Source organism: Pezoporus flaviventris, unplaced genomic scaffold (genome assembly GCF_033815535.1).
Source record: "Pezoporus flaviventris isolate CSIRO_AGI_PZ_B2104156 unplaced genomic scaffold, CSIRO_AGI_Pfla_v1 ptg000112l, whole genome shotgun sequence".
NCBI classification, from domain to species: Eukaryota; Metazoa; Chordata; class Aves; order Psittaciformes; family Psittacidae; genus Pezoporus; species Pezoporus flaviventris.
Window position 1 is genome coordinate 91738 of NW_026892660.1, and position 25157 is coordinate 116894.

Below are 25157 nucleotides of genomic sequence, written 5' to 3' on the forward strand. Positions count from 1 at the left end.
ATTAAAACCAACCGGAAATTTATCCTGAGAAGGAACAGAAATCCCGGGATTTTCCCCTTGGTGGGTGGATGCTGGAGCCCCAAACGCGCTCGGTTGGGATTGTCCCCATAGGGAAGTGCTGCTCAGCTCAGTCCTGGGCCCGCCTGGGGTCTCTGAGGTGGGAAGGGAGCAGGGAAGTGGTGACCACGACCATCACCATCCCTTGGGATCCCTCCTGCAGCCACGCGCTCCCCTCCGCCTGCCAAACGTGCTTAGTCAGGAATGGGAACCACGTTCCTAAAGCTCCCAAAAATGCACTAAGGCTCTCAGCTATTTGGCTAAGCCGCATGGACTTAGCTGGTTTCTCACTGCTTTCATTGCTAACCTTTGCTCCACGCTGGGTCTGGGGGGGTTTCTTCCTTCCTTATTCTCAGCCTGGGATGGGGCACGTTGATGGGTGGGAAGTGGGGCTGGAAGGAGAGGATGGATGTGGGCATCCCTGCGCTGCTCCCGCTCACTCTCCGTCACTTCCTTCCCACAGCATGGATTCTCTCTCTGATTTCTGTAGTGTTATCAATGATTTATGGGACTAATGGGCAGGGGAAAAGGCTCTTTCTCTGGCCCAAGCACCTTCCTCTATCAAACAAGCCAAGCAACCTCTGCACTCGCTGTTTGAATCCATGTGTGAAGGGATGAAGGCAGAGTTTATGCAGATGGGAAAGGAACCAAGCTCTCCTGCTTGCTTCCCACAGAGCACCGGGTTGGGGTCACAGGGATGGGTTCCACCGGGATCCTCACTCTACATTTGATCCAAGCATCTTCCCTCGATGCATCTCCCAAGGCTTTCAAGTGCCTTGGTGGAGCCGGCAGTGGCCTGGGCAGGGAGGGAAGCCTGGAGAAGGCAAATGGGGAAGAAAAGCAGCCACAAAAGGGGGGTTTTGGCTTAGATTTCCAGTCTCCAGCCCTGCTTTGTCCCAACTGATCCCTCTCTTCCTCCATCCCCTTTTCCCGCCAGGAACGTGGCTGTAATCTCCCTGCTCTGGTGTAATCCAGGCACGGGAGGATGGGGCTGACATTCAGCACATTCCCATCCTCTTTTCTTTCTCTCCCTGCCAGGGACCAGAGTGGGATCCCCCTCCGTGATGCTCTGCTCGTTTTGCAGCTGGTGAATCCCGTGTCTCCGGCCCCGCTGACAGTTGACATGGAATTTCCTAGTAAGTGGATTCATCTCTAAGGCTTTCCATAAGCTCTTCCACTGGGCAGCCTCTGCACGCTGCCGGGATGGGCTGAATCCCATAGGGAATGCTCAGGGACTGCTTCAAGACCACCATGACCGCATCATAGGGAAACAGAGAGGCCAAAAGCTCTGTGGTCACCAGCATCTTCCTCCCCATCCCCTCATCCCAAAGCCTGGGACAGTTGTGGATGTAACTTTGTCCATGTGGGTTTGTTACCTCGTGATCCTCAATCCCTGTGAAAGGGTTTCCACCTGGGAGAACAAAGGGGTCTTTTGGGGTTCTTTTGTCTTTGAAGTGGAAAGAGGGTGAAAAAGGTGTTTCTGCTGCTTTTGATTTTAACTCAGGTGAGCATGAACCCAGCAGTGGGGAAGAAACCACCTCCAAAAGGCACCAGAGCCCCGCCAGTGGGACCTGTGCAGAAGCCCCTCACCGTGGCTGCTCCCACTTGCATCCTCTTCCTCCTTCTCCTCCTCCTCCTGGAGCACAATGATGTAGACCACGACTTGCAGCAGCATCCCTCCAGGCTGCTCGGGGCTCCTGGGGCTTCGCCATAGGGACGCCAACACCAGATGGGACGGAGAAGACCCTGGGACATCACCATCCTGCTGCTGTGCATTGGTCCTGCGCTACTGGTGAGAGCGGGGTGGGATGCGGGTACCGCATTGGGGCGCAGGGATGCCGCATCCGTCCGGGGATGGGTACCACAGGTAGAGCAGCCCCGAGGCGGAGGTGATGGGCAGGGGGAGAGGGGCCGGGAAGGGACAGTGTGTTTATTAACCAGGCGCAGCTGAAGCGGGTCCTTTGCCAGTGGTCAAGTCTGAATCACAAACTCCGCATTGTTGCCGAGTGGGTTCAGCGCATTTCCCTTCTCCCCCCCTCCCTTCCCCTTTCCTCTCCTCTCACCCTCGCACAAAGATGTCATTGTGCCGGGGACTTGGTGATGGCAGCGTTGTTATTTGGTCCAAAACTAAAGGAGAAAGAAGTGGGGAGGGGGGAACCCAACAAGGTGAAGAGGTTTAAATCAGCTTAGCCCAAATGCCAATTAAAAACCAAAGAGGATTAAGCTTGTGATCAGCAGAATAGACACTCATTGTACCCCGACGAGGAGGGTTCCCCCCTCCAGGCCCGACGCAGCCGTGCCGCAGGTCTCGCTGCCGACCGTCGCCGTGGTGGGATGGGGCAGCAAAGACCCCGTTCTTGCACCTTTGAGTGTGTGCAAGGCTGGGGTTGAGCCGAGCAAGGGGAAGTCTTGGTCTCTCTGCCAAGGGGAATGGGTTGAATCCCCCCTGAAGGGGAATGGGTTGAATGGAGAAGCTGTGGCTGCCCCATCCCTCGCAGTGTTCAAGGCCAGGTTAGATGGGACTTGGAGCACCCTGCTCTAGTGGAAGGTGTCCCTGGGTTGGAGCTTTAAGGTCCTTCCAACCCAAAGCAGTCTGGGACTAGAGCAGCTTTTAGGTCTGAGTGCATCTCTTGGCCATGAGATGGTGGTGACCCCCGGAGGTGGGATCCTGAGCACGTGTCTGGGACAGAGCTGGATGAGAGCCCTCATCACCTGCAGGACCTCTGCTCCCAAAAAGCCAACACCAAGCCTTTGGTCCTGGAGCAGTGATGGAGAAACGCCAGGAGCATCGCATGGGCTGTGCCGCAGGCAATGGAGGTCCAGAGAACACTTTGTGCTTCTCTGCACCATGGCCTGGAGATGGCATCTTGGTGCTTTCCTCCTGCTTTAGTCCTCCTATGTCTCACCCAGCTCTAGGCACCTCTGTCAGTAAACTGGTAATACCCCAGGAGCAAAGATGCTCTGTACCCACATGGCTGTTGTGGGTGTAAGAAGTGTGTAGACATCAGGGATGCCTTAATACCACACCAGTGACTTAGAAAGGGTCTTCACTTGGGCAGAGGCTGTCATTACGTGCTAACTTGAAGGCTATGTTTTGGAAGGGAAAGGCTCCCAGCATAGGTGGAAGCCAGACCAAGCAGGGCACCACTGTCTGCATCCCGCTGTCCTGCTTTGCATGGGAGTCCAGGGCGGGCTGTGATGGAGCCTCATCCAGACCCAGGCAAAAGCTCATGGGAGAAGCTGAGCTGAGACGTTGCTGCTGTTGGCTCTGGTTGCAAAATGCTCCCGGATCTGAACCACCAAGAGGAAAAGGAGCAAAAGGGCCTCTTCTCTGAAGAGCAGAAGGAGAAAGCATCGCGCCTCTGCACCAGGATCTCTTTCTCCCCATTCCTGGTTGGCACTGGCTGAGGGACCACATGCCTGATGTGATGGATGACTCCATGCGCAGGCATCGGATGCTTGGCAGCATTTTGGGGCAGCATGCAGGGTTGCTGTGGAGTGGAGACAGGAGGAAGGTGCAGGAGATGTCATGGGCTGGGAGGGGCAACGCCACCACCTCCCTCCTTTGGAAACCCATCAGGCTGCCACTGCCATAGAATCATAGATCATAGAACGGGTTGGGTTGCAAAGGACCTTAAATCCAGGTCCAACCCCTGCCACGGGCAGGGACACCTTCCACTGGAGCCTGTGTCCAACCTGGCCTTGAGCACTGCTAGTGACGGGGCAGCCACAGCTTCACTGGGCACCCAATGCCAGCGCCTCAGCACCCTCACAGGGAACAGCTTGCTCCTTATCTCCAACCTGATCTTGCCCCGTTTCAGTCTGAACCCATCACCCCTTGTCCTATCGCTCCAGTCCCCGCTGAAGAGCGGACCCTGTCCGAGGATGCCCGCCAGCACCCAGGCTGCGGGAGTGGGGACGAGGGCCGGATCCATCCCCTTTTGTTGCTGCCGTGTAATTTATGATATGAGAGGGGCCATTGTCTGGCCCCATCCTGTATTTCTCCGAGGGCTTTGCCTCTCTTCCCAGACCCCCGCTGTGCTCCCGCTACTGTACGGTTGCTATGGGACGTGCTCCCCGCGCCGCGGCTATGCGGGGCAGTGCCGGGGAGGGCTGCCCACGGCGGCCGGACCCATCTGGAGCCCCGAGCCCGCTGCCGGCACCCGGCGGCCCCGCTGACGTGCCGAGGGCCTGGGAATGGGGCTTTCAACCCCTCCAAGTTCACGGCCACTGGAGGCATTCAGCTGCCAAAAGCAAGGGAAGCGGGGGGGTGCAGTGGGATCTGGGGTGTTTGGCTCCATTCTCCCTTCCCTTTCAGTGTCCTCGGCGCATACAGATCCCCCCCGTCCCTTTCTCCTCCTGACAAGTGCGCACATAAATAAATTACCCCACCGGGCGAGTGTGGAACAATCTGTCCCCTAAATTCTATTCATGGCCAGACAGGAGCCATTATTCCCCCGATTAAAGCCGCTGGAGTAGCTTGCAAGGGTTACAGTTACTCTGTCAAACTGTAAATAAGACACTAAAAATAAAGGGCGCTGGCGAGGGAAGGGGGAAAGGGAACCAGACTAATGCCTGCTGCTAGGGAAACCGAATGAATCCCTAATGATGCCTGTGTACAAACTGCAGATAATGAAGGCAAAGTGACCCGCTCAGAATCGCCCTGCTCCGTGGGGACCTGCTCACCCCTTCCTGCAGGGAGTAAACCCTTTTCCTGCGCCCCAGTGCTGAGGTCCCGGTGCTCAGCGTACAGGAAGGGCTGGTGGATGGGGATGTGCTTGGGGCGTAGAAACCCCGCATCCCTGGTTGAGGAGGTGGGATGCAGGGCAGCGGTAGGACCAGGGAGGGTCCAGGTCTGTCTGCCCTGAGCCCATCCCTCGGGCAGTGGGGATGCAGCCAAGGCTCCTTCCTCCTGCAGCAGGTCATGGCTGAGGCACGGACCTGGAGCTCAGCCCTGGGGCTGCCCCTTGCTGCTGCATAGAATAGAATCAGCATCAACCAGGTTGGAAAAGCCCTTTGAGATCGGGTCCAAGCATGGCTCCAGGACTGCCAAGGCCACCGCTAACGCATGTCACTGAGATGGATTAGAGGGAAGATCATCTCCAGCCCTAGAAAGCCTCTTTGGATAAAACCCAATTCCCTTCTTGCCGTTCTCTTACCAGCCAGGAAGGGCCAAATGCTGGTGCCCAGGGAAGTGTTATTGTCATAGAACCATAGAATCACAGAATGCTTTGGGCTGAGGGACATTAAAGCTCATCCAGTTCCAAACCAGGGATACCTCACGCTAGAGCAGCTTGCTCCAAGCCCCGTCCAACCTGGCCTTGAGCACTGCCAGGGATGGGGCAAGGAGAAATCCGGCTGCTCCGTCCATCCCAAACATCTGAGGCCAGGCAGGGAAGCGCAGGAGGCAAATCTCATAACCAGGGTTGAGCAAAACCCAAACCTGGGCTGTCCTGGTGCTGCCCCAGCATGGAAATGGGCAGCTCTGCATGAAACCTGCTCCCCAGAGGTTGCCTTTAGAGGAATAATGGGCTCAGAGAGCTTAATCTCATCCTGGGAGAGGGGTTTGATCCTGTGGGCTTCGCTCCATAGCCAGGGGTGGCTTTGCTTGAGGACGCTGGGGCTGGGAGCAGCATCAGCGCCAGGGATGCACTCAGGGGTATCCAGCTCCCCCTGAGCCCGCAGCGAGGATGGCAAGACTCAATCAAGTGAACTTCCTTGCCTTTCCCTGCCTGCACCTTTTAGGTCACGTTGTTCAGCCTCCAAAAGGAGGATTATTGCTGGGGTTTTAATGCAAGTTGTGCTGGTCATCACCTGGCTCCAGAACCAGGAGCTGCAGAGGGGTGGTTTGCCCTCGAGCAAAGCATGTCCTGACCTGGAAAGATGAAGAAAATCAGAGAGTCTTCGACATTCAACATCTTTATGCCAGTTGGGAAAGGAGAAGCCCTTCTTTGCCTCCAAATACCGAGGGGTTCTGTCCTGTCCATGGGTGTAATCGACCCGTGTCCATAAACCAAAAGCCTCACCTCGCTCCTCTCTTCCTGCTGTGGAAGGGCTTGTGGAGGGTGAGGTTTGATAACGCCATTGCCAGTCCCCTTCCCCTTTCAAGGATCAGGATGAGGGCAACCCCTTCAATCTGCTTTCATTCCAAAGAACGTGATTGTGAAAGCTGCTGGCAGGGAACGCGCACCCCTTTGCAGTAATAGCCAGGTAGCTGGCATGGCTAAACCACAGCTTTCACCTTTTCCATTCCAACCTCCTTTGAAAGCACATTTAAACACGTCCCGGCAGGCAATGTGAGGGCTTCATTTGACCCAATAAGTGCATAGGCACATAGGGAAGAACATCACCATAACCCCCTGTAAGCCCTGGTGCCAGCGATGGCATCAGAGGACTGGCGAGTGGGAGAAGGGGCTCGGTGTTCCATATTCCATAAAGGAATGAAGTATTCCTGGTTTGGATGACTTCAAACACAGTGACTCCAGGAAATAAGCCCCTTCTTTATAATTAGTGGGATTTCCTCCGCATCAAACGGAGCGATTGATTCTTTAATCTGCTCACATGCTTTTGATTTGGTCGCTCAGCTCCTTGTACCAACTGCTTCTACTCCCTGCTCGGGCCGATAAAGCCTTTGCAAAGGAGATTTTGGGGAGGCATGACCCGAGTTGAGGTCTAGGATTTGCTTTGTGTGGGGCTGTTTTGCGTAGGCTGAATTTGCCAGAGATGATCACGGTGATAGTGAAGAGAGGATCTAACATGGAGAATTTTAACAGCAAGGTCAAATAATGGGGGTTTGGGGGGGGTCTTGTTGTAGTTTCCTCTTCCCAAGAGGCTTTTTGAGGGCTCGGTTATAATAAGGACTTGATTTCTGAAGGACTTGGGATGTGCAGAGGAAAGAGGGCCCTTTTCTAGAGCATTTCAAGTGTTTGGTCCCCATTTAGGGCTAAACCCAGGCTCTTTGAAAGCAAAAATCCCCCCCAGATGTTGATGCTTTGCACAGGAAGAGTTCAGGAGAGAACAGGATCTCAGACCCATAGAATGGGTTGGGTTGGAAGGGACCTTCCAAAGTCATCCGGTCCAACCCCCCTGCAATGAGCAGGAGCATCTTAACTTGATGTCCTCTTGACAAGTGCATGAGCAAGCAGCTCCTCCCTGGGCACGTCCATGGGGTTGGTGGCACCGCATTGGTCATACAGGGAATGTGCTCTGGTGCCTGTGCTGGTTCCGGGCATGGATGAGTCCTACCCTGTGATACCCCCACCTCCAAACGAGCTCAGATCCTGAATGATCCCAACAAACAGCCCCTGGGATGGATTTCTTTCTGGCATGCAAAGTTCTCCTGAGAAAACAGAGGGAAATGTGGGACTGGGCTGTTTCCCATCCACCTTTTGGTCCTGTTGGAAACGGAGCATGGGCAAGAGTGATGCCCGCAGTGCTGCGTCTCAACTGCATCCCTTCGGATGGAGCCATCAGAGGATGATGGCTCTGCCGAGGGTTGTTTTGGTAGCAGGGACCAGCATCCCGACCACAACCCCTGTCCCCTGGGGCTGGCATCGCCCTCGGTGCACGTCCTCACACAGGTTGTGTGTGGGGCTGGCCCCACCGTGCTTTGGGGGTCATGAGGCTGCAGGGAGGAGCTGTGGGAAGGGGATCCTAGCCCAGAGCCAAGGTGAGCACAGAGCAGTGGTTTATTATGCCCCTCACAAGCGTCCCTCATTGGAGCGGTGTTGAACACAGATCATATCATTAGGGACCCGGCGAGCACCTAACCATACAATTATGCAAATAGTGATCAAAATCAGTGTTTTCAGCAGAAAAGCCTCAAGATCAAGACAGGAGCTTCCTGCAGCCTTAATTTAATCTGGTCCTGCAGGAGGGGGGAGGTCTGATGGATGACCCAACCTCAGGCCTGCCTGTGCTAAGCAAGGCTGCGGTGGGAGGCAGGGGAGGGAAGGATGCTAAGGGAGGGAAAACCAGCGCCAGGATCACGTTGGGATGATGGCAAAGCAGGAAGCAACCATCTCCAATGGAAGCTGCAGTGATTTTGTGTTTTCTTTTGCTTGCAGGTGAAGAACACGCTGCTGGGAGGGGAAAAGGAGCAAAGCAAGGAAAGGCAGTCTCGGAGCGCAGGAAATGTGTGTTAATGGCTTGTGGATGTCTCTGTCTCCCACATGATGGAATTGCCGGTGCCGGGCTGTTTTTGACAGCCTGTCTTTTCCATGTTTTTAAAATATTCATGCCCCGAAATCTAATTACCAGCAAATTTCATGCTAATGAAGGGAAGGCTTCGGCTTCCCTCTGCCTCCCTCTTGTTCGCGGTGCTCTAAGAGAGCTCTTTCTTTCTTCCCCACTGCTTTTCTTGCATGGCAAACCCAACCCCAAGCGAAGGATCGCCGACAATAAAGCTTGGCTTGCTCAAGGTGTCTGTTCACTGGTGGCTCTGTTCCTATGGCGGGGAATGGTGATGAAAGAGGTGTTTGGCGCAGACCGAATGAGCAGATGAATTATTAGGAGCAGAGGGGTAACATTGCGAGGCTGGAACAAAGATGAAACAGGGGGAACGTCACCCTTGGCATCCCTTGGACATCTCCAGCCCCTTTGCAGGGTATTGGGCTGGTCCCTGTCCTCCCAAGGGAGGCTGGAGCGTGTACATGATGCCTGGCGTGTGGTTGTGATTGATGGAGCATGGGGTGAATAGAGCATGGATGTGATGGATGGAGCATGGATGTGATGGATGGAGCACATGTGTGATGAAGGAGCATGTGAGTTTCTGGGGTCCTTGTTTCTCTATGAGAATTCGGGGGGAATTTGGGAATGTGGGTTGGGCCAAAGTGGCTTTTCCTCCCCACAGATGCTGCTCCTTGCATCCTGGGAGGGCTGGGAATGGTCCTGAGGGAGGACCAGTAAAGGCCTCTCCTTGCCCTGCGCTTGGCTGTGGCAAACCTCTTGGAAGTAGCTCCTGGACCATGTTAATCCCCTTAATCCTTCCTGCAGCCATTCCCTGCTGGAGATCAGCTGCTGAGAGGCTTCCTGCCACCATCCCTGAAGTGCTGGAGGGATCAATGCTCGCTATAGGTTAAGGGGAGACCCTTCACGCCTCCAGTTTCCACCCTCCTTGCAGCAAAGGCTTGCACGCTGAGAGGAGGATGGGGAGAGCTGCTGCCTGCTCCTATAGCCAATGGATTTGGGATGTGGCTTTCCAGGCTTGTGCTCCCTCTGCCCTTAGGGGCTTTGCAAAGGACCCCATCCCCATCATCAGTGGTGCTTCTACCCCTGCCCTGTGGAGATGCTGAGGCAGGAGGGGTCCAGTGCACGCCTTGGGGCTCCCATGAGGGGGGCAGAGCAGTTTTGGGGGTTCTCAACATGCAGAGGGCATTTGATGCTCAGTTTTGGGCTGAAAAAGCCCCTTTTCCATGAGGCCTCGGGAGCATTGAGAGCCTGCCCATTGACACGCATCTCTGTTTGCTTTCCAGAGCTCTCGGGGCTGCATTTATCCTGCCAAAATGACAGTTTTCCCTTGGAGAGCCGCAGCCTGGCACCATGATTATAATTGGCACTAATTTCTTTCTTTTTCCAATCAGGTTTGTACCTTGACACACACACAAGCAGAAAAGGAGGCAGATTCCCACAGGAGAAGCTGGCGCTGCCCTGGGGTGCTTCCAGAGAGGTGCCAGATTTCAGGTTATGGTGAGGAAGGGGCAATACGAGCCCTTGTTAGCCCCTTCCCCACCTCAACATGCAGGCCTCAAGGTGGCCACTGGGAATGGTTCATGCAAACACCTTCGGAAGGAGCAGGCACCCCTCAGAGCGGAGAAATCCCAAACCCACCCTAAAGAAGGCTGGATGGGGGATGAGGGCTCATAGGGAAGAGCTTCTGCCTTACATCTAGCCTACATGTCCCTGGTTTAAGCTGTAGGCCCGTTCAGATGCTGGGATACCTTTACATTTTCCAGTACCTGAAGATGCTCCAGCATCCCCCTTCGGATACGTGGGATGTAGGAGGCAGGAAGGCACCAGAGGGAAGGGTGAAAAGAGGCTGTGGAGCTCAAAGGGGGGTTGAGAAGCGCTTCTGAGCTGCTCCTGCATCTCTGCTGGGGTCAGGAGAGGAGAATTTGGCCACCTTAGCCATTGCTTTAGCTGCAGAGTGAGCTGCAGAGGGGGTATCACGGGCAGAAACGCTGGGATGCCCTCCAAAATATCCCCCCCCTTTTTTTTTTACCCCTACCCAGAAATAACTCCCTAAAAACAAAGCGCTGGATTGTTCAGCCAGCTAAAATTACCAGCATGTCAACGAAAATATGTACAGCATTACAGTCAAATTTGCATCGCCATAATGCTTTATTAAGCACATTAGGAGATTAAAAGAATCAACCCATTTGTTCCCATTCACGGCGCGCTGAGGATTTGCATTTCTTCCCCCCCCCCCCTTTACCCCCTTCCTCAACCAGCCTTGCAAAGAGCCCCCACCCCATAAGAAGGTGTCTGTGTGTGTGTGTGTGTGTGCCGAGGGGGGTTTAAATCACAGCACTTGACTCGGGGCTGTTTGTCTGCGTGAGGAGGGCTGGGCCGCGGAAGAAAAGGTTTGGCTGCTTCCATTGCGGCTCAAATGGTTAATTAAGACAATAGAGGCTCCCTAACAATCGGGGCCAGGGCTCTGAATGCTTGTCTAGACTCTATAGTGCGGCTCCAAGTTCTCCGTCGGAATTTTAACGTGGCCGGGCTGTCCCCTCCCTCCGTCCCCGCCTCCCAGCTCCTGGCCAGGAATTCCCGTTTCCCTTTTGTTTGGTTCCCCCCCCCCCCCTCCCCATCCTTCTCTCTTTTTTGGGGGGTCCTTAATCAAGCCTTTGAGTGCTCGGGGCTGGATTGACAGCTCGGCCTTGTCTGAGGGCTTGGGTTTGCCACGCCGCTTCCCCGGCACCGCAACCGGAGGAGGTGTTAACGGAGCTGCTCTGCTCCCCGATGGACCTGATCCTGGGGCAGGGGAAAGGGGCTGAGACCAGGTGCTGAGGCTCAGTGGAAGGGGGGATGGCAGCAGGAAATGAGGGAGCATCAGTCCCAGCATCGTTTTCATGCTGGAAGAGAGAAGGATTTTCATGCTGGAAGCCTTGGCAAGGGCTGAGGAGGAAGATGGGGGAGGCTGATGCTCAGGGGTTTGGGGTCCTGGGCTGCCTGAGCTGCATTGCTCTGGCTCTTGCAATCCAGTCTGCCCAGAGCCAGGGCTAATCCTGCTCTTGGGATCTCTGTGGAGCAAGTGGATGGGGTTGGGCCGTGTGAAGCCAGCGCTACCCCAGGTAAGGGGGTCCCTGCCAGCCCTGCTGCACACCTTGAGCAGGAGCTGGGTTTGTAAAGAGCTGGTCTGGTCCCAGGAACAACAACGACCCAAAGCTCCCCCTCGAGCTCTGAGATACCTCCAGGCCATGGAGAAAAGCAACATGAGCAGGGAGAGGTGCAGGGAGACCTCAAGTTTTTCCACCTCCACCACTTTTAACCTGCCCTTTGGGAGCTGCTTCACAAAGATCCTCAAAGCACCTAAGAAAGAGCATCCCAGGGCTCCAGCTTGCAGGAACTCAGCTGGGCTCCATCAACCCAAAAGCTTGGTCCCTGGAGGAGGATGGGGGCTGTGACTGGAGCATCTCCCCATAGGCATGCTCTCCATAGCTGAGGCGTGGGCGCTGCTGTTGGGGTACCCCTTAGCCACGCTACATCAGGTCTGCTCCGTTTGGCCACATATGGGGCCTCAGCCCCTCTCTTTCTGACCCACGGGGAGAGCCTGCCTGGTGTCTCGGTGGCTTTGGAGGCAGTCTGAAGTGGCTGCAGGGTTATAATGGCTCGCACAGCAGGAGGGAACCTCTCTGGAGGAGGATGCGGGGATGCAGCCACACGCTTGAAATATGGGCGAGATTATTCCAACTGCATCCATGCAAATGAGGCCCGTCTGTAGACAGGAGAGACAAAAGGTCATTAGCTTCCCATGTAGAGCCCTTGCACAGGGCCTAATTTACTGTCTTCCGAAGCCTTTTCTACAGATCTTGCATTTTTAGGCTTAAACTGGTGAGATTTGGGCAGGTCTGGATGGGTGTTGAGTAACCCGGGGGTTATTGGATACCCTGGGATGTGCAGCGAGCAGGAGGGATGGCGCAAGAGTCCAGCTTCTCCTCAAAAGCAGATGTTGGAGGCCGGTCGCATCCTTCGGGTTGGCTTGTAAATGGAAGTGCACTTCAGGGCCTCCAGAAACATGAGATCCCCCAGGTTTTTCCCTCAAAACATGCCTTTCTGCCTGCCCAGAAGCTTGCAAGCCCTTTGGATCCCCTCAGTGATGCTGGATTTGGGGCCGCTGGGACCAAAGTGAGCTTGGAGCATCCTTGAAGCCAGCCTGGCTGCCCCTATGGAACCCAACATCCCTCCTTTGGGTGAGTGGCTCTGGCTGGGGCATTCAGGAAGACTCAGGGGCTTTGGAGGCTCCTGCAGCTCTTGGTGAACCCTTCCAGGAGCTGAAGGGAGCTGGCTTGGATCCGGCCCAGTCTGCTCAAGCGGTGCAGGGAGCTTCCCCATCGATGCTCTGGCTGCTGCTGCCTGAGCTTGGGGCTCTAAAGGAGCCAATGGTCCTTCCCTGCTTCATCTGGGCTGCTCTGCTCCTCCAGCGAGGCCTCCCGGGGAGGCAGCAGTGATGGGAAGGGGTTGCCATCACCCCAAAAGCATCCCCTAAGCACGGGAGCTGGGAGGCGGGATCCACCCTGAGGATGCTTTGGGTGGGACGGGATCCCCCCTGGGTGCTGGGTGCTGGTTGAGGGGCTGGGAGGGCTCCAGCGCTGCTCCCGCCGGCTCTGCCTCCCCCAAGGCCGGGATTGAGAGTTTATTCACGCACTAATCACAGTGACATGATGGTCGTGGCAGACTAAAGCCATTCACTCCCCGAGCTGCCGGGGTCGGGAGGTCGCCCAAGTTCGCAAGAATGGGCCTTTTGTGATGCAGATCGGGCCAGACAAGCGGCAGGGTCCCGTCCCGTCCCCCCCCCCCCCACCACCGCCGGCCCAGGTTCCCCCCCTCACCACCATCACCACATCGAGAGGGACCAAGCATTACCATGGGGCTGGTCCATGGGGGGGGCGGTTTGGAGGGGGTGGGTGCTCCTGCACCCCTTTGGGTCCTGCGGATCCTTTGGGGTGGGTGCATTGCTGCGGTGAGGATGGAGGGAGGATGATGTGGGGCTGTGGGATGCTTGGTACTGGGGTGAGGCCACCTCGGAGCAGGCACCCAGCTCCCCCTTGCCTGCGTGTGGGGCTTTTGGGTGGCTCTTCCCAGCACTTCTGCGCCCGCATCAGCTTGGTCCTGGTGCTGCTGCTGGGCTCTGGGGGGGTTATATGGGGCCATGTGGAACCCCCAAGACCCCCAGGGTCACCGCGAGGAGCTGTGCTCCTGAGGACTTGACCCAAGCTATGGCAGGGAAGGGGAAACCACTGATGCTCAGCAGGGATAAGGAATGAAGGGCTCGTTCCTGAGCTGAGAGTGGCCTTGGAGCAAGATCCATCCCCTCTGCACTCCCTCTACTAAAGCCTAACAGGGACCATGCCCTGGGCACCTCCTGTGGGTGGCCTTTGGGTGGCTTCTGGGACCCCTCCAGAGCCCAGCAAAGCAGAGCCCAAGGTTTAGAACCGGCTCTTGACCAGAACCAGGGTTACTTGGAGGGGGGCTTTGAGCAATGCAGCTGATGGAAGGGGCCCCCCAGGACGCAGCAGGGCCTGGCTTGGAGCTTTGCTGCTTCCCTGGTCAGTGGGGGTAAAATAAATGGCTTGAACATGAAATTGGGATGAGGCTTTGGGAAAGCTCGGGAATACTTCCCCTGCCAGTGGCTGCGCTGCTGGGAGCCAGGAGGAGGAAGCTCAGGTTAGGTTTGAGGTCTGTTCCGCGGAGGGAACCTGCTCAAAGTGATGGCCAAGAGATGGGCACAAACCTGCTTCTTTTTTGGCTGAAACGGGGAATTTGGGGAGCAAAATGAAATCTGCAGCAGGCTTTGTCCCAAATTCTGCAAGAAACAGGAATTTCCCCTCTCTGGGGGTGAAAATTCAGGTTTCAACCCAAAGCGCTGGGGGGTTCTGCTGCATCCCTGGACTTTGGAGCGTCCTGGGGCTGCTTTGGGTCTCCAGTGTGGTGGGACAAGGGCTGGAGGTGGATCCCGGGTGCTGCTCCGCCGGCCACCCTGATAGAGAGATGTGGCCGGTGGCAGGGCATGAAATCTGCTTGAATGGGCGATTCCCAGCGCCTGGAATGACTAAATTACCTCCACAGGGCCGCCGAGGGCGGGCGAAGCCGCTCCGCTCGGCACAGCCGCGTCCTTGCTGGTGTGCAGGGGATGAGCTTGCTCAGCAGCCGGGCAATGATGGGTTTGTGCCTCTCGGATCGCACCTTGAAGATGCTCGGGTGCATTCCATGGCCGTTTTCCTGCTGTTCAAGCTGGAAACTTCCTGTTCAACCTGGAAAGGGATTGCCGTGCCCAGATACCCCCCTGCCTGCTTCTCCCAACCTCCCCGAAGCCCCTGTTGGGACCCATTGCGAGCGGCGCTGGGGAGGGACGGAGAGGAGCAGGGAGGGATTCACCTTTTCCTATCTGCTCTTTATTGACGATCCTTCTTCTAGGAGCCTTTTGGTGGTGTCTGGGGGGAGATGGAGGGAGAGGAGGCCGGGAGCTGCGGGGCTGGTGGGCTGCTCGGGAAGGGGGGAGATGCGATTCCAAGTGCGGCAGGAGCCGGAGCCCGACCATCTCCCTCAGACAGAGCACAAAGGGGTGGGCTTTCTCCTTTGATTTGGGGCTTCTTTTCGCCGGGGGAATACAATGTGATGAATTCAAGGCGAGGGCCAGCGCCACCCTTTAATATACTCGCAGCTAAAAGAGGGGTTTCTATGGCAGCCGGGAGAACCAGGCGAGCCCTGAAAAGCTGTTTGTGCACAGCTTTGCCAATGGCATTTGTGGCGAGGGGGCACCGGTGCCAGACGGGTAACGCCGCGCAGCCACTCATCACACGGTGACAGCCCCCCCCCCACCCCCAATGCTTTCAATGGGCTCAGACAAAAGGGGCAGCAGCGTTTACCCGGGATGGGGCTGGCATCCCCCTGGCACCGCTGCCTGCGCCATTGTGGGGTTGGAATTCCACATGGGAAGCAGCCGTGTGCTGGGGAGGGGGAGAGCAGGAGGCAGTGGAACCCCCCCCCCCGGGCAGGTGGTAGGGAATGGGATGGAGAAGGAGGAGCTGGGCATTGAGGGTGCCAGGACTTGGCCATCCCTCCAGCTCCATCCACTTGTATTCCCATGGGGTTGGACGTGGTTTCCCCCAAAATAGACAAACGGAAAGGATTTTGGGTGGGTTTTGGACTCGGTTGCACCACTGATTTGCCGGCACCACTTGCAGGTACCACTTGAGAGCTTCCCTCTTGCCTTCTCCTGTTCAGGCTGGATATAAGCTCTTCCATGTGAGGGTGGAGGGACCCGGACAAGCTGTGGCTCAAGGCCAGGTTGGATGGGGTTTGGAAGTGGAAGCTGTCCCTGCCCATGGCAAGGGGTTGGAGCTGGAGGAGCTTTAAGGTCCCTTCAATCCAAACCAGTCTGGGATTGTCTGGACTGGACCAGGGTGGATGCAACCCTTCACTGGGGGTGAAGAGCTCTGTTCTCCAGTTGTGCCCCAGTAGAATCTGTTGGGGTTCTCTCCAACACATGGATGTGTTTTGGATGGCAAATGACAGCTCCTCAAGAGCAGGATTCCTGCATGGCTCCGTGTCTCCAAAGAGGTTATTTGGGGAGGGGAGAAGCACTGAAACGAGAGCAAAATGGCTATGAGGAATCAGGGGTAAATCACTAAGTTAAGCATCCCAAAGGCTTTAAAGTGGCGCTGAGCAGTGATGCCTTGCTGGGAGAACCCCTGTGCCCACAGCTGCAGTGTGTGATCCAGTGAACCCTTCCCAAATCCACTATTGCCGTAAATGAGGAAACCCCCGTTTATTAAGGCCAAAATTACCCATCTCCCCAAATGATAACAAATCCCATTGCAACTGTGCTGGCGGTTTTAAATGGGAGTATTCGGCAGAGCGGCTCAAGGTTGTTTTAAAGGGGGTGGGAGGGATGCGGTGGTTCAGCTGGGAAGAGATTGTTTCTTTTCCCCGTGTTTTCTGCATGTTAATAGCAATAAAACACAGGGCACAGCCAGGGATGGGCTGGGAGACAAAGGGCTGGTGGGTGGCAGTAGGCACGGGAGGTTGGGATGCAACACGGGTCTGGGGCCATGGAGCATCCCAGGCATCACCCTGCAACCGGGCTGGCGCTTCCTGCTTTTGGGTTTGCAGGGCTGTTTTCCCACCTCCTCCTGGATGCTGCAGCTAGCAGGAGGTGGAAGCAGATCCCTGAGAAATCCCAAATTGGCTGGGATGCGCCATGTGTGGAGAAGCAGGTTTGGGAAGGGGCTGAACGACAGGAACCAGTGGGGGGAGAGAAACCCAATGCATCCGTAGCTAACCCCCTAACTGCCCCCCCTACAGCCTCCCCGATGGCCTCGCTCAGCTCACACCGGGGACTTGCCCATCGGAATACGTTTGGATCCCTCTTTTTCCTAGCCTTGTGGGTGCATCCCGCGCCGGCATCTTTCCTCTTGGAAACCTGGCCTGGGCGAGCGCTTTGTTCGTTGGAACAATCTTGTTTAAAGGAAGATGAATTAAACCCCCCAAATAATGCAATAATCAGCAGCCAGCTGCCCCCATCGGTCCCCCCCCCCCCGCAGTAAATGTCATTGCTTCGGCGCTGCCTGGCAGCTGCTGCCCTCCTTTCTCCATGGTGTGTGCCAGGGAGCAAGCGTTCTGCTGGCACTAGGGAACAGCGGTGGGTTTAGTGGGGAGCAAACGGCTTAGGGGAGGGCTTCAGGATGGAAGCTGCTCCGTTTCCCTTCCATCAGGCTTTTAGGGCTTTCCTGGGGTGGTTGGCAAAGGCTGCCCCATGGCACGGATGGGATGGGGGGGGATCTTGCTGTGGAGCATCCCCCCCAGTGCTGGTGGCTGGGGCACAGGGACCCTGGCCCTGCCTGCTGGTGGTGGAGCCAAGGGAGGACAGGTGGGATTGACCTTGGGTTTTGGGGGGCACCCTATGACTCTTATCCCACCCCACGACTCCATTCATGCCCTTTGCTTAGCTCCATAGGGACCTATGTGTGGATTTGTTGTCCCAGTCTGTGGGGAAGGGGGCTGTAAGAGCCAGACTTGAGGCACATCATCAGGGGACTCCTCTCATCTTAACGTATTCCACAAGGCTTTAGGGTCGTTGCTGGTGTGTACGTCCCTCTGCCCTGCCCTGGGCAGCCCACGGCTGTTTCCCTGCCTGTTTGTGGAAGTTTAATGGGATCAGTGATCCTGGAAGCCCCCGGGTGCTAAATCCCATCTCTGCTGCTGGAACCGGAGGGCTAAGGGGAGCCGGGGGCGACCCATGTAGAGAACGTTAAACTGATCCCTGTGAAATATCAGGTTAAACCCCAGCGTGGTCGCAGCCGTGTTTGGGGTGAATTATCCTCGGTTTGGCTTTATCCATCACCCAGAGGAGGTTTTGGTGCTGCGATGCCGATGCGGGAGCAAGAATCCCATCTGCCTCGTAGCTTAACTGTGTGTGCACCAAAAAGGAATGGGGGGGTGTGTGTGTGTCATTTCCCACCAGGTTGGAATGTTTTCCTTGGGATGCAGGGGAAATGGGCTCAGGTCGAACGCTCCAGGCTGGGGTTTGTTGTGTGGTTGGGGGTTATTTTAGGCGAAAACGGGGGGAACTTGATTTGGGGCGAAGCACAGGACCCCCCAACCCCGCTGAGGTCAGAGCAGAGCAATAACTGCCTTTGAAAAGCACTTCGGGGTTTTAGTAGCTTAAAGAGAAGCTCCAGCCTCCCGAAGCGAGTCCGAAATCAGGTTGACGTGGATGGAGCTTTCGGAGCTGTGTCTCTCCTTAATGCCCGTTACCGGTTGTTCAGTCCCGGTGCCACCCTCCCGTTCTGCAAACGAGCATTAAACGTCTTTTATCTGGGCTTGAAGACTTTGTTTGAAATCACCCTGCTGGGAGAGCGGTTTCCCGAATCCCGGTGCTGGGAAGCCCCTGGCATTGCACGACCTGGGGTATTGCGTTATTCCCCCTAAAATCTGTGCCGATAGGAGCTGGGTTAAGATCGCGACGTGGGGAGAGACAGCCAGGACACAAAGCAAAGGGAGTGCAAAAGCATCTTGCGCTGCCGGGTCAGTGCCAAGGGGGGATCCTGGGGCACCCGGGTGGCACCAAGGGGTGCAAGGATCAAGCTGAGGTGCTGCGAGGGATGCCCAAGGGACCAGGCACCTCATACGCTTTGTGGTTTCCTCCTGTTGCAAGAGCAGAGTGAAAGCAGGAGGGTCCCGGATCGCGCCCATGGGTCCTGGGGGAGCAGCAGCAAAAAGCAGCCGCAATTTCTCTCTTTATCGAAAGAGATTTTTCCATCCTGAAACGCGTCGATTTGAGCTTAAAACTCCTCAAAAGTTGCCCCAAAGTTGGCAAACGGCAGGAGCCTCCTCAAAGGTGAAATAACGGGACGTGATCCAGCGGGGATGGACAAACCCAGGAGGCAAAGGCAACCGCCTGCACTCCGGTGACGGGTTTAGGTTAGGAATAGCTTTTGATCGAATTGGGAAGTTATGGATAGGATCAAAACTGTGCGAGGTTGTGTCCTGGTCCCAATAAATGTGGTTAAACAGTGACTGCAGGGAAAAGGAGTAAATCTAAAGGCAGCCAAAATCTCTCTCTGGTTGCAGCGTTTTCTACCAGAACCTTGCTTTAAATTGCAATAAATATCACAGATAATAATTGTAATATTTAATCTCTGCGGCTCTAAATGTAGGAGCCGTGTTTAGGTACGAATAAAATCACGAAACCCAATGAAATGAATGGGCTCAAGAGGAAAGCATTTCTCGTTTCCCAGGATTTCCAGCCCTTCTGTATCCCGACGAGCTGAGGGTGCATTCAAAAGAGGGATGTGTTCGATTTATTGCCATTATTCTTTAAGGTTTCAAGGTTTTTTTTGGGGGGGGTGCAAATGTCGGGATGCGGGGGGGGGGTACAGGTTGGACACCCTCTGTGGGTGCTGCGTGGATGGAACGGGACATCTCTGTAGCCCCCCCCCCTTGGGCTGTTTTCCATTGCTTTACGATTAGCCCCAAATTTCAGCGAATGACAGATTGAAAAGGGGGGGGAGGGGGGGGAAGCAATTTAATTAATTTGTAATCTTACATTTCATTATAAAATGCTCGGGGGGGGGGGGATCGTAACCGCCCGTTCCCCCCCCCCTCCCAAAGCAGATTAGAAAAGAAGCTATTTTTAATTCAATTACTTGAGGGGCATTTGCTGGGGTGACCGCGCTGGTGATGGGCGAAGCGAGCGCACCTCAAGGGGGTAACGCGCACCCCAAGTTAAGCCCTCTCCTCTTTGCCCCTTTTGCTCCCCCCCCCCGGCCGCTCCTGAGGCTTCGGGGGGTACCGGACTCGCAACAGGCGATTTGGAGCAAGGAATTCGTTTGCGAGGAGGGCTCCGGAGGGAGCGGGCAGGTCCGAGGGGGATGCGCGGGCGCTGGGTTGGTTTTAAACGGGGTTAAAGCGCAAAACCCGCAGCAAAGGGGCATTTTGGGGGGGCACGCACTGAAACACCGCTCCCGGCTTTAGCACCCCCGTTAAAGCGCACAGCCCGGCTCGTCCCTCGGTTTAAAGCAGCCTTTGGCATTCCCGGTGGCTTCTCCCCCACGGAGGAGCGCTCCCGAGTGGGGTTCGTTCCCCCCCCGCCCCCCAGCCTCCTCCCACTGCCGTCCGCGGCTGGGGGTGAAGGGAAATCCTGAGACCCCCCCAAATCCCCACTTTCCTCCCCCAGATTTCCCCTTCGTTTCCTTCTATTTCTCCCATTAAAGAGGCAAAAAAATCCCTCCTCGAACGGACTCAATCGACCCTTTTGGATTTGTAACTGTACAACTCGTTAAAGGCGAATTATCCCCTTAAATCCTAGAGGGGAAATTTGGGGGGGGGGGAGAAGGGGGGACACGGGACACGGTGTGTTCCTGGGGCTGCTCCCAGCTCGGGGATGGGGGGAATCCAACGCTCAGACAAAGCCGTCGTTACTCGGGATTTGTCGGGTCGAGGATCCCGATTTAAGGCTCTTCCGAAATGCAATTCCTCCACTTTGCTTTAGAATGGAGCAAACGAAAAAGTACTTGTTCTTCTGGGAAGGGGGGTTAAATCGTAGTGCTCGTTCCCCCCCACAGTATTTAAAGGAAAAGAAGGGATTTAACAGCGGTGTTATTACTGCCGCTAGATTTTTGTTCCTTTTTCGGACCAGCAACGTTAGGGAAGTGTTTGAACATGCTCAAATGCCCGCATTTAATTCGAATTTATCCTGCTCAAATCTCCTGTTTTCCATGAAAATGGAAAATTTGAATTTCATTCCCATTTTTTTTTACAAGGAAATCCCCCCAAAAAAGTCTTCCCCGGCATTTTTTTGCAGGCTCCTGAGCTGGTGGCAGCCGCTTTAGCTCCATTGTATCGCATCATCCCGGGGTATTTCCTATTATTCTGAGGAATTTGGGTTGATTCTTTCTTGGGAACGAAATATTTTTTTTTTCCTTTTGATTTTAAAAAAAAAAAAGGATTAAAATTAAAAACCTTTCAGGAAAAAGATAAAAACAAAAGCGTGCGTTTTGAGGTTTATTCCGTGTGAAATCCCTATTGTGGGGCTTTCAACTTAGGTCAGTCCTGCTTAAAACTCATTTTGATGGACAAACCGGCCTTGAACCTCTCAGGTAGATAAAGCTTCCTCAGTTCTGGAGCTGCTGGAATTGTCCTGGATACGGTTAAAGCCAAAGGATAACAACAGAAGAGGGTTCGCACTTCGACAGGCTCAATAGTGCCTGTGCTCCGAGGCATTCCCAACCCGCGTGGCTTGTGCAGGGAAGCAACCGCTGCTCCAGGTCTTCCCTGTCGCAATGGAGCCGTTTCAGGCTCAAACACTTTTGTTTCTCGATAAGAAAAGAGAGGGGGAGAGAGAAAAACAAGATCCAAAACTACCGGGTTTTGAGAAGGCTTCTCGGGAAAATGCAATGGGAATTCAGCCGGATCCTCGCTCCAGCTGGAATTAGAATGAGGAAAATAGGTGGGGTTAAGAAAAATATGTGGGGTTTAGCAAAAATGTGTGGTTTTTAGGAAAAATGCATGGGTTTTAGGAAAAATACATGGGTTTTATGACAAAATCCGTGTGTTTTATTGCACACAAAGGGGTTTTCAAAGGGATGGGAGATGGGGGTGCCCGCTCCCCTGGGATGCTGCCCCTGCAGGGTGGAACTCAGCTGCCCTCTGCTCCATAGGGATTTGAACCAAACTTTGGGCCCTCATTCCCCAGCTGGTTGGGTTCCTATTGGGAAAGCTCCGGGCAAAGGATCCAATTGCCAACGGATCCGTGTTTCCCTCGGCACAAACAGGGCTCTGGCGCCGGTTGGCGGGTGAGGAACGTTGCGGCCACGGGTGGGGAGGGTGAAAACCTCTTTGTCCCGAGGCCGGAGGATGCTCGACGAGGTCCATTGATGGCATTTGTTCCAATGGCGAAGGTGGAGGTGTCCTTAAAAGCCTCCCTGGGTGCCCAGCCCCGCGCGTGGTCCCGGCGGCCACCATTGTGCTCCGCCGGGCCTTTTGTCAGCCCCCTTTTCTGTGTCAATCAGGGGGCTTTTGTCAGGCCCCAGACATGTTGTGTCCACACACGCACACAAATGTCCCCCGTGCCTTGGAATTGGCCTTGGGATTGGCTGCGTGTCCCCAGGGCTGTGTCCCGCCGGCGGCTCTGGCACTGTTGCTTCTCTTTATCCATCGCTTTAAGCCGTTTTCCTTCCGTTTTCCCCCGTTTTTGCTCAACGCTCGGCTCATTCCTGAGCTTGCACCTGGAAAACGCGTTTTGTGATGGACGGTTGGATGCTTCCTCACGGCACAGAAACCACAACCGAGGCGCGGGGGATGCCCTTAACACCACCCCATCTCTCCCTATGCTCCTCTCCATGAGCCCCCAGCCCTACCGTGTACCTCAAGGCACTATGGGGCTGACCCCCACCAGGCCCACCCCTCGTCGCATGGCCCCTAACCCATCACCCAAGGCCATGGTAGACCTGGCCTCCCAGCGACCGCTCAGCCCACAGAGCCCGGTAGCACCTGCAGGCCCCGATGGCCCCATAGACATGGCGTGGGGGGAACGAAGGGAGCAGGGAGGAGGCAGGAGGATGGCGGGGATGGGGCCGGAGCACAATATGGCCACGGGCTTTGGCAGGGCACGGACAAAATGGCGTCGGGGGCTCCCAAATGGCGGCGGGGAAGGCGCCGGCGCGGTGCCAGGCTGGCTCCGGAGGGCACAATGAGTGGCACATAACGGCCCCTGGGCTATGGCGGTGCCAGCTGGATCCCCCCCTCCCGCTCCCTCCTTCCCTCCGCCTTGGCACGGGCAGGCGGCCCCGCCATGGCGGCCTCACAGGAGGATTAAGGCCGCAGTTGTGTCTCCCTCTTTCTTTCCCCCTCAGTGGCTGAGAACAGGAAACGTGAACCTATGGAGACTTAATTGACTTGCAAATTAATCGGGTGTCCCTGCGCCTGATAATTAGTGCTAACGAGTTTTACACCCCCCCCCCCTCCCACCCCCCCCCCCCCCTTTGGCTTTCTCCTCCTCCTCTTTGGTTTAAAGGGGGCTCTTTTCCCTTTCTTCTCCTTCTCCTTCTTCCCCCTCTCCTTCCCCTCCATGGTGTGGGGATGGCACCGGCTTCGGGGCCCAAGGCCCCATGGGCTCCTTCCCGCTGCTTCCCATAAAGGGAGCTGGGAGAAGGGGGCTGCCCCAGGGAATGGGGCTGCTCGGGGTCCGGGGCATCGCTCCCGAGCTTCCCAAATGGCCAGGAAAGGGGTTTCATAGCAGCTCTTCCCAAAGGAAGCAAAGGTCGGGGGGTGTTTCCCACTTCTTTCCCTCTTCCTCCGCCGTTATCCCTTTGTACAAGCGGGAAGAGGCGTTCCTCCTGAAGGATATTGGGAATCGGCCGTGCTGCCTTTGTCCCGAAGCCGGGATGCTGCAGGGCATGGACAAGGGTGATGCTGATGTGGGAAACGGAGGAAAAGTAGGGATTCGTGCCCAGTTTTGTGCTGCTGCCCAATGGGGCCGAGCCCAGGAGCGGGTTCGGGCTGATGGGAGGGGTTGTGTTGGTGATGGTCAATGGGAATACACAGGTTTGGGGTGTAGGGATGTGTTTTACAGGGATAGTTCCCTATCAGCAGCAAACAACCCCGTTAAGACTTTGCTCCGGTGCTTGTGTTGAGGGCTGGTAACAAAACCCACCCCAAAACTCCTTCATTTTGGTCATTTCAGTGAACTTCTGCGGTGTATCTCACGTCTAGCATGCCCGTCTCATGCAAATAATGGAAGGTTCTGCATCCAATCGTTGTGTTTCCACTGCAATTCAACCCAAAACACCACCCTGGAATTCTTCGGGAATTTCCACGTGGCCAATGTGGTTTGCCTTCCCTTTTGTTAGGGGAAAAGGTGTCGTTGGTGGGGGGATGCTTCGGGATGCAGGGGCACTCGCTGAGCCCTGGATGGATGGATGGATGGGGGCTGCATCCTTCCAGTGCCAGGCGAGCGGTGAGCCAGGATCTGGAGCAGCCTATGGCAGACCCCGCTTTGCCCACCCTCCCCATTCCCAACCACCACTCGGGCTGTGGATAGGTGTATATGGAATGTCCAGCATTCCCACTGCCCCCCTCCAGCCACAAAGCCCTTCTTCCTCGGGTGCCCATCCCTTCCCTTTGCCGATGCTGCTGGTGCCTGAAGCAATGGACGAGCCCTTCCCTTGCTCCCATCCCGGTTTCACTTTGTGCCTCCTCTCGTTTTCCAGCTTCTTCCCATTCCATGGAGCCGGGAGTCTATAAAGGCGCCCCGGGCTCCGTGCTCGTGACCCGGCTCTGTTTGCTTTGCCCCCACTTCATTGCACGCAAACTCCCGGCTGCCGGCACACAGGGGCTCTTTGTTCCTGCAAGAATCACTTGCCCTTGGGGGTCACCGTGGCCGTGCCCTGCCGGCCCCGAGGCTCACCCCTTCGTGTCAGCCGGATCCCGGTGGGATACGGGGCCGGCTGCTGCGAGGAGGAAGCGGGAAGGGACAGGAGGAGGCATTGGCAGAGCCTTTTGGGTCAGGCTCCTTGAAGTAATGGGGTGATTAAGCAGAGATGGGTGAGCTTCATGGCTGGGCAGGGGGAAGGAGATGCTCAGGGGGGATTAACCCCCGTCAGACCTGGCTTAGAGGGTTCCCAGGTTAAACAGGAGCTCAGTGCTCGGCAGATGAGTCCTTTTCGCCAGGGTGCTTTGCCACGGATGCTCTGGCATCAGCATCCCAATCCCTACTCCTGCTCCCCGGGGCCCACATCCTTTCAAAGGAAGGTGGGCCTTCAGTCCCCTGAATTAACCCCCCTGTTTAGAGCCCCTGAGCTCCCCAAGAGCCACATGAACCTGGGTTCCCCTTCCCAAGCTGCTCAGGAGCATCCATACTGGGCTCTGGTCCCTCCAACAGGTCCCATCCATCGGTGCTGGCTGCGATGTGCACCCCATGGCGCGCAGGGACCCTGGGTGCTGCTCGGAGCCAAGCAGAGACGAGCGCTGCCCTCCCAAGCCCTTCAGGGGGGCAGAGGATAGGCAGAGGGCCCTGGATGCTCCTCATTCCCGGGGTCCAGCCCTCGGCGCAGGGAATCCCGCAGGCCAGACGCTGCCTGGAGGCGCATTCCCAGATTCCCAATCCCGCGCACCTGGTCCTCCCTCAATGCAGCCACTTGGGCTAAATGTGGGTCATTGTAGGAGGGTGCAGCCACTCGAGCCTCAATTGCCCACTGATTGGGGTGGCTGAGAGCACCAGCACCGAAATTTGGGGGGGGGGGGGGGGAGGCATTAATAATGCCCATTCAGCCCTCACCCCCTTGTTATTTGCCTCTTTGTGTCTTAATTTGCCCCATTATTATTAGTTTATAAAAGGGCCTTTTCTCCACCCCCTCCCTCTTGAAGACACTCCTGAGCCC

The 25157-nt window shown here is 55.9% G+C and overlaps 1 long non-coding RNA gene across 1 annotated transcript; it reads left to right on the plus strand.

Moving 5' to 3' along the window:
* The first annotated feature begins 1655 nt into the window (after positions 1-1655).
* On the plus strand, positions 1656-8476 carry LOC133281990 (uncharacterized). Its single transcript, XR_009747609.1, has 2 exons — positions 1656-1849; positions 8124-8476. It is a non-coding gene; the product is annotated as an uncharacterized LOC133281990 (long non-coding RNA).
* The last annotated feature ends 16681 nt before the right edge of the window (positions 8477-25157 follow it).